Source organism: Danaus plexippus, chromosome 2, assembly GCF_018135715.1.
Source record: "Danaus plexippus chromosome 2, MEX_DaPlex, whole genome shotgun sequence".
NCBI lineage: Eukaryota > Metazoa > Arthropoda > Insecta > Lepidoptera > Nymphalidae > Danaus > Danaus plexippus.
Genome location: NC_083537.1, coordinates 563529 through 577510, shown reverse-complemented (window position 1 = coordinate 577510; position 13982 = coordinate 563529). Strand labels below are relative to the sequence as shown.

Below are 13982 nucleotides of genomic sequence, written 5' to 3'. Positions count from 1 at the left end.
TTGCAGCTTTTCAATCACTGTCTTCTTATGAACAATAAAACGTTCTCATTTTTATCTTGAAAAAATCGATTGTAAAGTGTATTGACTGTAAGGATAGTGTTAGAGTTAAACAAACGAAACGCTCAGAACAAATAACCTTCTCTCAGCGGCGGACACGGCCGCCCGGAGCACGTGCTTTATGTTATTTAGCGACCACATGTTGGAGACGAACGCGTCTTCTTAGAAGGCGCTACCTGAGCTAGCCCGCGCTCCCGACGACATCACACATTTAACCGACCAAATTAAGGGTTGAGAAAAATTACGATGGAATTTAATAAACGATGATAAATCTTTAAACGGATAATCTTCTCGTCACATAAATAATGTCGTTGTTATTCAAGCTAATCGTTGTGTTCCAATCATCTTGACAACCGTCTATTAGACAATCAAGAAGCTTCCTCTGTGGTAACACGTATTCATTTTGTCGTCTATTTTGTAATGTATAATTACTCGTGGTTAATACCAGGTGACGTCACGCAGTTGATAGTGAATACTCGCTCATCGTTAAAGAAGACCTTCACAGTTCACCTCACCTGTATTAATGTCGTACTATTTTAATGAAGGAATATGGTGTGGTAGGTTATCTTAAAAAACGCTTCAGGCCGATCTTCTGGGAGGGTGATTCGATTCTAGTAAAACAAACGAATTGAGATACCTAGGCAGCATTCCATACACTTGACAACTACATAATATAATGTAATAATTTTTCTATTCCAGTAACCACACTGTTAAATGAGTTTTAATACTTTTTAAATACTAGTAAGAAGAAAACTTCTAATCATTCAATGAATTCACCGTGCGGGCCGGGTCCGTCGCGTTGCAGGGAGTGGAGCTTCAACAGTGCCTGGGACTTGCGACCCAGGTGTAGGTTTAAGGGGCCCCTATCTAACGCGCGTTAAACGCTCATCTCCACCGTCCAAGCTCCTCTCTATACATAATGCAATTTGAAACGAACCTACTAGGGTTACCTTCGAAGTACGATCTAGAATGGATTATGTTAGTTCTGGACAGGCTCAAGTCTTTTAGTAGGTTGTAGAGAGATTTAGCTGTTATACCTCTCGCTCCCACTACTTACGCGTAGAACTTTACGAATGTTTTCAAATTACTGCTTTTAAATATATACCAGCATAAATTAGAATTTAGTTACAACGAATTAGCATTAACATTAGCATTTGTTTCACGACGTCCTTATATCAACATGTATGAATTCCCTCTAACTTGATAAACGTATACAATTTGTAATAATAAAGACACACTAACTATAAAATTATCGATAGTATATTTTATTACACAGCTTAACTTTTTTCGCCCATCTATCACATGTCGAATTACAATCGGCTGTGGAGTAGGGGTAAAGTCAAATACGATTAGAAACACTGTTTTGATAATTTAAATGGGAAATTGTAAAAGAAAATTACTTTCTTAGAGATTTTATAAAGATACATAACACTCGTTCCTAAATAGTCTCAGCTATGTATACGAGGCCCCAGATGACGTTCCATGTTTTTGATCTATAATTTACTGGGAACTCCATTTTCTCAGTATACAGTTATGAACACGTGATTAGTTCTCACGCTCGCGTCTGATGCTGTTTGGAATCAGATACATTAACATTACGTTCAACGGATCCACGGGACGCAGTCAATAAGAGACGTTTAAAAATCATTATCAGAGATCACGCGAATATAGTTTCCACTTAAAATACAATTATTTTTAATTGGTTATAAGAACTTCTTTTCGCCCTTATACAGAAAGATATATCTCATTTCGTTTCAGCCTCCAAGAGATGCAGCGAGGCAAAGTTCAAGGACTATATATCACAATATTAATTAATTTAGCGATGGGCTGAATACATTTAAATATTAAATAATAATACCCTTATAAGAGGTTACCTCTTTGATTGTCCAATGATTTTGTTCTTCTTGATAGATAAATATTATATATGATATATGTAGTTCTTGATTGAAAATTACATGGTGCATTTTTATAGTAAGTTTAACTAAAAGTTATTAAATGTCTGCTCTATAAGGGAAGTTCAAGGCGGTATCTTGTACACACGTCTATAGTTCGTAAAGCACTTCATATATATTTATGTAAGTATCGTGTTGTTAACGAGTCGTTAACATTTAAACTGAAGTCGTTTTTGGTAACATTGACTCCGCCCACGGAATAAACTCTCGATTGTTAGTCCGCAGTCACAACACGATCCGATACCCATTGAAATTAACAATTGATATCACCGTATGGTAATACGAGATTGCTTATGAATAATAATATTTTCTCCGGCGTTTTAATAGAGAATATTTATTATTTAGCATCATTTGGATAATAAGTACATTTAAAATAAAGGCTGAGCATATGTGAGCTCGTAAACAGAACTTAGCTAAATACATTGTATATAAATAAAAAAAGGTCTTAATTTAAAATGTAAATAATAAATACTGTAAAGTTATATTTTTTTTTGTAGGCAAGTAAACCGCTAACCAAATACGGTTAATTCAAACACAATTTGCAATAACAGGGAATGCATTAGCAGTGAACTGAAAGGAGCATTGCACAGACGTCACATAAATCCACATTGGAGTTGTTTCAAAACAATAAAGGTTGAATCAGACCCGCTGGGTTGAGGAGCTAAATCTGGACACGTGCAAACATACAAATGGAAATCGAGTTTCGGAAACACAAATCAAAATATTAACACTTAGATTCCGAACGAATGAACCGAGAACACTGTTTCTTGATTAGCTATATTACTATTTATATACAAAATAGTAGCACAATAAATAAGGGATTAAAAAATATTACATACGTTATATTATATACTTATAGGAAGAAATACACGGACTTCCTCTGTGCGAGTGATGTAAGCACGCACAACACGCATCGCATTTCCCAAGGAAATATATCATTAAAATTGAAAATACATCACACTTTGTACACGAACATACGAACATACAACATGTACATAGTTACGACAGTAACATCATATCACGTTATAAACCGAAGTCGCCTTGTGGAGTTAGCTCGACTTTGTGACGTATACCTACTCATGGAACTTTATTATCGGATCAATTTACAATCGATTGAATTCGCGTAGATTTCTACAAAATTTTAACATTAAAAGTTATACGAGCAAGTTCCAGATTTATACTAATAATTAAAAAAAAAACAATTTTATTTCAAAGCTATACCGAAGTGAACAAACTTAAACTGAATAATAATATCCTTATTCCTTCCAAGCCTGAAAGAACTAGTTAACTCCCTCTTTTTTAAATCATTTTTATACCTTCAGATGTAGTGTTTGAACATTTTCCAAAACCAAGAACAGTGTGTAATCATTTTTATAACATTAAATACAATATGAAATAAGTTATACGTGATAATTAAGAGTAGAAAAAAAACTAATTGTTATAAGAAATAAATAATAATTTAAATTTAACAACTTCCTATATTCCTATATATAGTAGGAACTAGATACATACAAAAGAACATCAGCATTATGGAAATTAATAGTTTAATGATACAATAACTATTAATAGTATGTTAGCGGCCATTTTATATTCTACATGGCTATAAAAGCAATGACTAGAAAAATGTACGTGAAAAGACAGACATAAACATATTAATTAAGGTATTTATGAAGGAAGCCGTAAACGGAGACGGGAAGTGGGAGGTGTTTACGAAATTATAAATAACATGAATTAAACATTATGATATTCACGATCAACCGCCGTCTAATGTCGACCATGGTCTACTTGGGTCTACTGTGGTCTACTATAGTCTACTGCTATCTAATATTGCAGGTATTCATTATTTATCGTGATCATGCCTTGTTGGTAGTCTCGTTATAACCATTCGACATAACTTAATTATTATTTAAGACTAGCTTTGAGTTACACTAACGATCTTGCTAAATTCCTAAACCATAAACATAAATCCAATCAGTAATCTATATGTCTTCGTAACATCATTTCAAAAAAGCTATCAAACATATATCTCCAGCACATATAGATCTGTATAGACAGTAACGGATGTGTCACAATAAAGATTAAGACAGAGAACTGTCAGTGGAGTGGCTGTTCCTTGATGAAGGCATCCAGGTCAGGCAATTGATAAATACGGAATAAACCACTACAGCATTAATCATAGACGGAGACAATTACACTGAATACCCGCCTTCTACTGCTCACAGTGAACTACAATACTACATACAGATGTTTGATTACAGTTCACTATACATGCAAGTAATTCTAGAATCTAGATAATTTAAAGAGAAAGTCTGACATATTGTAACCAAACTTAATTTTAAATATGTCATAAAGAAATTCAATTAAAAGAAAACACTTTTGTTCCTTTTTTCGTTTATATTAGTTAAAATAGTATTGTTTATATCGAAAAAAAATTATTATCAATATTCTTAAAAACTCTTTTTTAACAGCAACTTTAATAGTTTAAAGATCAGTCAACCTGTAACATTGGTGGAGTGAAACTCGACTGAGACGTAATGGGTGTCGCCTTACACGTCGGTGTAAATCAAGAAGTGTCCGTCACCAGAACATCTCAATATCATATAAAACTGTCATTGTAACTCAATAAAGACACACTAGACGACCAGGCGACGCCCCACGGTCGGACACAGCCTAACCAGACTCGAACACTGACAGGCCTTAAGGCGCACACAACGTAAACTAACTTAAAAATACCAACATGAGATTTAATTCATCTAATACGAAACATCGAAACAGTCGGTAATAGATGCGTGTTGTGTATAAGCAGTACTAAATCAAGCCGGTGAGCGGAAATGAGGTCCGAGCGATCGCAAAAAACATTGAAACAAGTGTAACATACTAATGAAAACGGGACTTGATTGTTAAATGTGTTCTGATATTAAATAGAGACGCCGCTTAAATAATAATTACTTTGGAATTGAAGTTTTCTTTCATACGACGGTGAATATGTCTCTGGTAAATGACGGACATCATTTGTTCAGCTTAATACTCAAATATTCAAACATTCCCTGGTTCGATAAGTCTACAGGCTTAATTTTAATAGTTCTTGCCAAAGGCTTTACTCGTGTAAATTGTTACTTGTTTGTGTCCAATCTCTCCACCACGGTGAACACAATATTTACCCAACAAGTGAATTAAATATAACATGGTTAGCTATCAACTTCTGCGGGAGTATCACTATCAGCTACAAGACAATTATAGTTTTACGGTTAATTTAAACGTTAACTTTTACCTTCCCTCAAAAACCTGCACTTCAGTGACAAACTTTATTATTTATAGGATTAGAACGTATTAGGTACATGAGATCATAAAAAACAATACCTCTTAGATCGATACATACTTGTGACTTTATAATTTTCGACATGGATTTATACATAACAAGGGAAAATATATTAATATTAATACAGCGAGCACATATCACGTGTTAAATATAAATAAACATAATTGAACAAAACGTAATTAATGTGACGGACTTAGTGACAGTCACACATACAAATGAATTGAAGGAGAGCAGCAGAATACATCGTGAAGATATTATACAGAGGAGGAGTTCCACGAGGGAGTCGTGATGATGCCTGATTTATAAAAAAGCTTTCAGAAGATTTTTACCCAAAAGTCCGCTGTATTCTGTTTATTTATTAAAATGTACGTAGAAAAAGTGTATTAGTGGAAAACAAAAAAGACATGAAGACAAAAAGATACACATTTAGAAATAAACTTAAAAATACATCTTACAATGGATTATAAGTTTTAAATCTCTGAACGACGTTATTATTCGTGGCGCGCGCAAATATGTTAAGCACTCGTCACAGCCGCATGGGAATTTGATCCTTTTTTCCTTTGCACTTGAAGGTCGTTATTGTATAAAAATATAAAGGACGAAGCCTACAATGTCACCGATGTATGATATATTAATACTTTTTGCATCGGTTTCTTGGAAGGCGTTTTATTTTTATTACAACGGAGGTCAGTGGCTTCTATTGTTGAATTAACTGTTGATATGAATTCATGGGCGGTAGAGACTATCAGGTGCTTCGATATTTTATAAAAATGATCACGTCCCTTGGAGCCCCGGTGACGTCCCGCTGTAGGATATGAATTCGGATTCGTTTATTAAAACCACAAAACCTTAGAGAAACGCACTAAACCTTCCCGCGACTGCGACCGTCTTGCAAACCATACTTTAATATTAAAGTGTTTTACATCAAACAAACCTAACTCGTTACGTTCGCTAACTTGATAAAAACTGTCGCAAAACTCTCAGCGACTTGTTAACCAATGATTAAAAATAGATGAGCGGTTACGAGTGCGTGTGAACGAGCCATACAATAACTGGTTATTATTAAGCAATTACCAGATATCATCTATATGTATTTATTTTCAGATTTATTTTCTTTACTTTCTTTTTTTCACGTACTGTATTTATTTATGTTACGAACCGCTGACTTCTCAACCTCTGTTATTGTTTCGATTATCTTCCTTCATATCTAAACGCAGTATTTGAATTTTCGACCACTTCGGTTGACTAATGCCATGGACCCGTCACGCGCACGATGAATCCGTGGAATGCTGTGAAGTTTCGTCTCACAAACCATCAGTGAGATCCACTGTCCGACTGCCGGTCTATACATTTACTTTAAAACAATTAAAATTCTTAATAACTCTCAAAGAAGCGTTCTATATAGAAGGAGCAAAATAAAAATTGTTTTGTATCCAATCTTTTTAATTCTACGTCTTTATATGGCAGGAGTATATACAATTACATTTTTACGACTTTCCCAGCCGCGAGACCAGAGAAGATCTTACAAACTCGCTATTAAAAATGACTTAAAACTAGTTTTATATTATTAGCAAAATAACAATTATTATTTATAATGGGAAACAACTTTTTATGACGTCATTAGAACACAGTTTACAGGGATCCGGTCTAGACTTGATTCAGCTCTCAATGGTTTATTAAACTCTGATTACTTGATTCTGGTCCATATTTTTGATGGACGATCTTTCACAACATTAATAAATAAATGTCATACATTAAAGTGAATTTTCTCACGGACGCAATACTATAAACATATCAGAATATTAGAAAGGTTAAGATTTAACGAGTAATAAATAACTATAAGGCAACAATAAGATAACAATCAAGATGTCTGCGGAGACAGGAGAGTCTCGTTCCTCCTACCGGAGTTCGTAAAAATAACAAAACTACACCAAGATTTAAAGACACAGATTTTTGGAACACAAACAATATATTTCTTTTAAATAATTGCGTGTGAAAATTTTAATAATTCGTGGAACATTGTAAAAGGCGTAATTTTGACTTTCTAAAATATAAAGAGACGAATGTTTACACGCGATGTACCTCGGAGTGAGTGTTGACAATAGTTTATTGATATAATAAATGAAACGACTCAGTTGTTCATACAAATGTTCTGAATCCGATAACAAGATACTCTTATGGTGATAATACTTCGTGTTTATTGTTTTATATGCGTTTTGAACAGTGGCTCCAAATGTCGCAATTTCCTCAATCATGTTAAGTTCCCAACGGAAAACTGACTCGAGCACCTAATTAACGGAATCCAGAATTAAACTCGCAATCTTTATATAACTAAATTTTTACAACAATTAATGTTACCGTTTCATAGATATATTGAAATGTCTATAAATAAGTTATCCATATTTTTATATCAATACTCAGACGATTCTGAGAGCATGATTCAATATATCATAACAAATGTTGATAGTAAAACGCTTCTAGCGATCTGACGACTGTTACTACTAAGCGTAAGAGATATTTAACTTATTCCATGAGGAGGATTAAATGAAACATTAAGTAAAATAGCACTAAAGACAACAAAACATGTGTACATATATTGTTGGAGCTATTTATAACAATCGTGACTTTATTTATGTACAAGTGGATTAATGAGTATTAAGAAATGACCACTATAAAGTGATTCTCACCGCAGCTCCGTAACTTGACCTTAATATTATATTTTATGTAATCAATACAGTAATATTTAGTTTAATAAAAATTTTGTTCATCGTGTTCATTTCTAAAGTACAATATATTATAATACAAAAAGAAATAAATTGCCGGTAGAATTAAAAGAAAACTGTCGTATAACTATTTTTAGTATTATGCTATACATTAACATAAAACTCTCTTATTAGGAACGAATATATAAATGCGGTTCAAATCAGTGTTTCGTTTCAGTTTATCTTGATAGGTTGTTCATCTCCTTACAGTTATCGTACGTATCTGCTTTTAATTACAATCGCGCCGGTGTGCAGAAACAATGAGCTGTCAGAGACTCGAACAGACTCCTTTTGAGACGTATCTGGAGCGAGACTTGCAACACACCTCACTGGTACAATGTTTTAATTACACTCATATTAAACATCGACAAAATATATAAATTTAAATCAAACTCAATATGAAACAGGTTGATGTTAAAAGTAACCAATTCCCTACAGTTGCCTTCCTTATCAAAACAATTTATTCAGTTTAAATGTTGTAAAACTTAAGGCTTACTGAGAACCTCTTAAGAGAGACATCCAAGTTCTCCGATCTTGCAGCGATTCCAGAACGCTAAACCAAGCCTCGTTAGATATAAAAGGTTCTCTCGACTGCTGAGTTTCCGAGTCTTAATTCCATCCTACACGTCGTTAACACAAGGCCGTCAAATTGCATCAATTTTGTAGTTTCGGAGTTATTCGCAATGGAGCCGCTGTAGGAAGACGCCGTTAATTGGTCTCTAATTGAATGGAATGACTCTAGCGTTCAACGAGCTGCCCTCTGATAGGCTCGGACACTTGCGCGCTGTTTCGTAACTCGAAAGCATAAAATATGTTATAAAAAATATCTATTTAACCGAATATTCTGCAAACGCATTAAATAAATCATTCATTGAAATATTTTCACTTTGGTATTAGATTACAATATAATCAATAAACAGTTCGTCTAAATCTAGTAATAACTCATTGTACGCTCGCTCCTCCTGCGCACGCGCACCGATAATGTTCCCTATTTGTTTGTAACGATAAACTATACATAGGATAGTAAAAACGTTCCCGTAACTCACAACACCATAGTTTATAGCACAAATAAACATTAAATTTAATCGAACCTAATTTGGGAGGTGCTGGGGTTTGGACAGTTAATAAATATTTTTATTCACGTAACATAAAAATGGTTAATACTATCAAAATATTTGAGATTTTTTTTTAAATTATTTTACAGACAAATCAATAAAAAGTATAAAGTTTAAAAAATGGTAATATTTGTTTCCTCGGTACAACCCTTAGGCCATTATTTATAGTTCGTAAATTTCTCTCGTCACTTTTATAAATCCATCACTATACTAACATTTTCTATTTAAGATAAAGTTAAATGTATCTTTTGTAGGTAAAACATTGCTATATGTATATATATATATAATTTTAATTTAATTTATACGCCGACTAAGATCATAAGAACAAGTTTCATAGGGTGACAAACCACGGTCACTAATAAATACGTAAACATATTTAAAGCAATAAATTAACTTTTAATGTGTGAGTAAGGCAGATGGCGGTAAGTGGAGGTAATTGGAGCAATGAAGACGGCGCCGAGACTTCATCTGTTTGGATAACACGTACATACATACATAATAGATTATATATATATGCATATATGTAGTACATAATATATTCAGTCCGTCCCATGTGTGTCTGCTATCGTTGTACATATTTAAGCAAATAGCAAAACATTTCTAACCTCATTCCAAGTGGACGTTATCTCCTTCAAATGTAAACAGCAGACTTACAGAGCTTAGCCCGCATACATTGATTGAGTTTTATCGCGAATCGTGAATTATTAACTAGTGTTGATATATCGACCTTTATAACTAATAGATCAATATAAAAAATATATTATTTTGATTAATTTTCTATACATAAATATGTACTTAATTGTTATTTAAATTAAATTTGATGAATCCGCGGGAACTGTTAAAGACCCTAGGTATTGTGTATGTCCAGAAAATAATAAGTCCGCAATCCGCAGGGCAACGTCCAAGAGGAATGCTGAGTGATTTGAACAACGGCCGAGAGAAAAACACGGCAAAAGCTCGATAGAAACGACATCACCGATTAAATGAAATTTTAATATAATCGTAGTCGATCAATGAACAACTGGACTGAGAATTATTTATTTGAATTAAATACTACTAAAATAACATAGAATTCTAAATGACATACGCGTAACATTTTCTATACATGGAAACGATACTAAATTCGGCTTCTCATACATTTTAAACCGAGCACTAGTTTATCTTATAGCGATATTTGATATAATAAATATCAATACTATAATTGGTAAATGTTCAATAACCGCTGAACCAAGACCTCCCAACACATAATGTGTATGCCTCGCACGCGACGCGTTGTTTTCTACGGACAGTTTTGAGCCACTTTCGCTACCAAACAACGCTGCAACAGTAATTGAAAACATTCCTCAGCACTGACACCTGTGTTAAAAAATAATGAATACAACTTCGATACTAGTATTGTAGTAGACAGTAGTAATATAGCGGAATTATTGTAACGCGGAACACGAACAACTGTGTCAGAATTCGATTTATATCAAAGGTCGAGCTGATTCACAAATCACAAGTGAATCATCAGTGACGCCGTGACACCGTAACTTCTCGGAAAACTATCCAATAATTAGACATGAATTATGGAAACGTTAGAGACGTATCTGGCTTAGAAATAAATGTGTTCAGTAACGTGAGAGTATATGGTATGTTTAAATTTACATTTCATTATGTAGTGAAAGAATAAAAGTCTTTATACATTGAAAATATCAACCTTATTGACGTTCATTAAGGAAATTAATAAAGTATGCGAATCAAGAATATAGTTTAGAAGCAAACACTCCGCAATAAGTCATACCAATAACGTGAGTACCATCAGCCGTTCTATTATGTCACTCAAATTTTTATTAAATTCTAAAGAACGAGCGTCAGTTAACCATCAACTTGTAAATAACGTGAACATTAATATCAAATAAAAGGGGATCGAACTTGCTACTGCTCAAAAATAAAACCGCAAAGGACTCGAATAACTGAAATAAAAATGTCGCAAGTAAAGCCGAGAGCGTGGGAGAGGGCTCCATTGTACAGAGATCTCAACAAAAAAAACAGGTCTGCAAGAGTGAAGCAGAATGAAGAAATCGCGGGAATATAGCGCTGAGTATGAAACAGTTAATGTTAATGATGCCATTGAAAATATAGACTATAAAAGACTGACTTAAAGAATATATGTACGAGATAAAATAAAATTACTAACCTGGAATGAGATATGAAGTGTTCAATGTTCACTTTAATAAACATAAATATATGAAAATGTAGTGGAGCGACTGTTACAAAGCACCCCGACTTTAAAAGCGTGAAATGGAATTCCGTGATGGGACGTGATAATATTGACCTTGCACAGAACGAGCTGGAGAACACTCGCTCGTAGATAGAAACTATCCTAATCAAACAGTCTTATCCGAAAAGGACTATTTATAATTTAACTTACAATATACTCCTATATAAATAAACAGCATATTTTGTATAGAATCGTTTTAAAAATGGAAATTAACACAGCAACTGACTCAGAGGGACGGACTTGTCGCACGTTTCGCGTTATCATAGAACAAAACAGTGTCTCATGAACAAGCACAACAGTAGGAATTACTCTTTCTTATCAGCTATTTTCTTCGCTCCCACAGAAAATGGAACGCCCATTACAATCACAGTTGCGACACTAGCTCGCGTAATTAAAATATTGATGAATATTCAATCTATAAATGCTATGTTTGTATTGATTTCTTAATTGAGTTCCAATTACAGCGCTCTCGAGTCACGCGCGTGTAATGTACCATTTCACGCACCTTACTCGTGTGCCATAAACCGAAATCCGTGCGATATAAGAGTTTTTAACCAATATTTACTCTTCATCAAATATCATTTCATTAAAATATATAATATTTATATACAAAAACATACTCAGTAAACTGTAATCTGTATCGGTTTTTCCCGTCAGGAGATTTATATCAATCATTAAGTTACTTTATTTCGTGTAATTTAATCGAAGTCATCAGAGTTAATTTGATTACATCTTAACTTATCGCCCGCCATCACAACCATCAAAGATGCTATTGAAATATTTCTTCATTATTTTTTATTTAATTATCTATAAAACAAAAATAAAACAGTTTTCTTCTCGAAAGATATATTGTGAACCATGCTGTGAGTGTATTCAGTCTGATACAAAAGTTTTAATGCCCAAAGCAGAGACAGTTTCTCGATTAAGATCATTGGCCTCCAAGCCTTGTGTCTCTATTGTTTTAAAAAAGTGTCAATTAGAACATTATGACGGAATAGAAATTTCGAGAACTATTCAAGAATTGATGTTATATCAAACTTAAAGCAGATTCTATTTTCAAAAATCTTAAATCAATAAATATCTTAAAAGGCGATTTCATTTGTAATATGTATTTTTTCACATACGACTACATTAAACATTCCAAGCTATGAATAAATCGGAATGCATTTAAATGTTCACAGTTCGCAGGCCATTCCTCATATGAAGGAGGTTGGACGCTTCCTCACTTAGCAGATCAAACAAAGATCGTCCAAGTAATTTAAGATAAACTTCTATTCTTTTCATGCTAACTGCAGTAATGTATCGAAGTAACTTTTTCAGCGAGTATTTAGAAATCAAGATATTTAAATTTATGTAAATATAGGCTCAATATTAATGTTACTTTTACAAGACGATCGTTACATAGTAGATAGGTGACAAGAATCGATCGGTTATTTTCATAAATAATTACTTCCGACAACGTACAGACTTCAAGAAAAGCAAAGTGACTCACAAAAAGAAAACAAGCTGGCTTAAAGTCCGCCTGCTATATCATGATTCACACACAGATGACATTCAGGCCTTCCTCGACACCTCGACACTTCAGAATCATTACATTTTACTACTTAATATTAAGAAGTACATCTATACTATATAACTATTCAATAATCTTAAATCTCATTACTGGCTGCTGTAAAGTACAAACCTTTTTTTGTAATTTGTAATGGAATGCGAGCCCGCGGTGTTCAACAATACTATTTAACTAAGCCAAGTACAGACGGACGGAAGCGTCTTGAACGGATACAGCAAGGCTTTATTAATAATACTGATCCATTATCAAGACTGTTAACATATTACTTGATTACAATTGTTAATATTTCGGAAACTACGAGCAACGAGTTACATTGTTAGAAAATTACTAAAAGAAAAATTACTAAAGAAAGTCATACGTAATTACCGGCTTCTTCAAAAGTAAACAAGTATTACCACTGCGCGTGTGGGCTCGTGTACAAGAAATACTTCGAAATAACAATGAAACATACAACAAATCCAAGAAGAACACTCACCGGGGACAGCGGCTCCAGTGAGATGGAACGAGCACTGTATACAGCCCTTCAGGGCTCGCACTGGTTAGGAAACTTCATAACACAGACACATAAGAGTCAGTCATAAAGAACTGCACCAAGAAACATCGACGGCGCGCTTCACTGCAACGCGCGACACGACCCTCGCGCGCGAACTCTCGGCGCCAAGTGAGGAGCCGCCGACAGCCGCTGGAGGCTGCGCCCCGACCTCCGCCCTCCGCCCGCTTCGGACAAACAAACACTACAATATGGACGTGTCACGTGGATACCTTACTATAACTTGGATTTCATCAGACACGATTACTAACAAAACCGATATCCTCGTGGTAATGTCCCGCGTGTGGTCGTGACGCAGTCGTATGGACGACGACCTTGAAGGACGGAAATGTTCAACCAGCTACAGGAATCTAGACGAAGGGAAAGGCAGGAGTATATACAAATAATACATTCA

At 34.3% G+C, this 13982-nt stretch overlaps 1 protein-coding gene across 2 annotated transcripts in view; it reads right to left on the bottom strand.

Annotated features, from left to right (window-relative positions):
• The window catches only part of LOC116779454 (uncharacterized), a 30276-nt gene extending 16566 nt beyond the window's left edge, over nt 1-13710 (bottom strand). For both annotated transcript variants that reach the window (XM_032673743.2, XM_032673742.2), the window contains exon 1: nt 13514-13710. The gene's annotated coding sequence lies outside the window, so the exon portion shown is untranslated. The remainder of the gene's footprint in view (nt 1-13513) is intronic.
• Between the last annotated feature and the right edge of the window lie 272 nt (nt 13711-13982).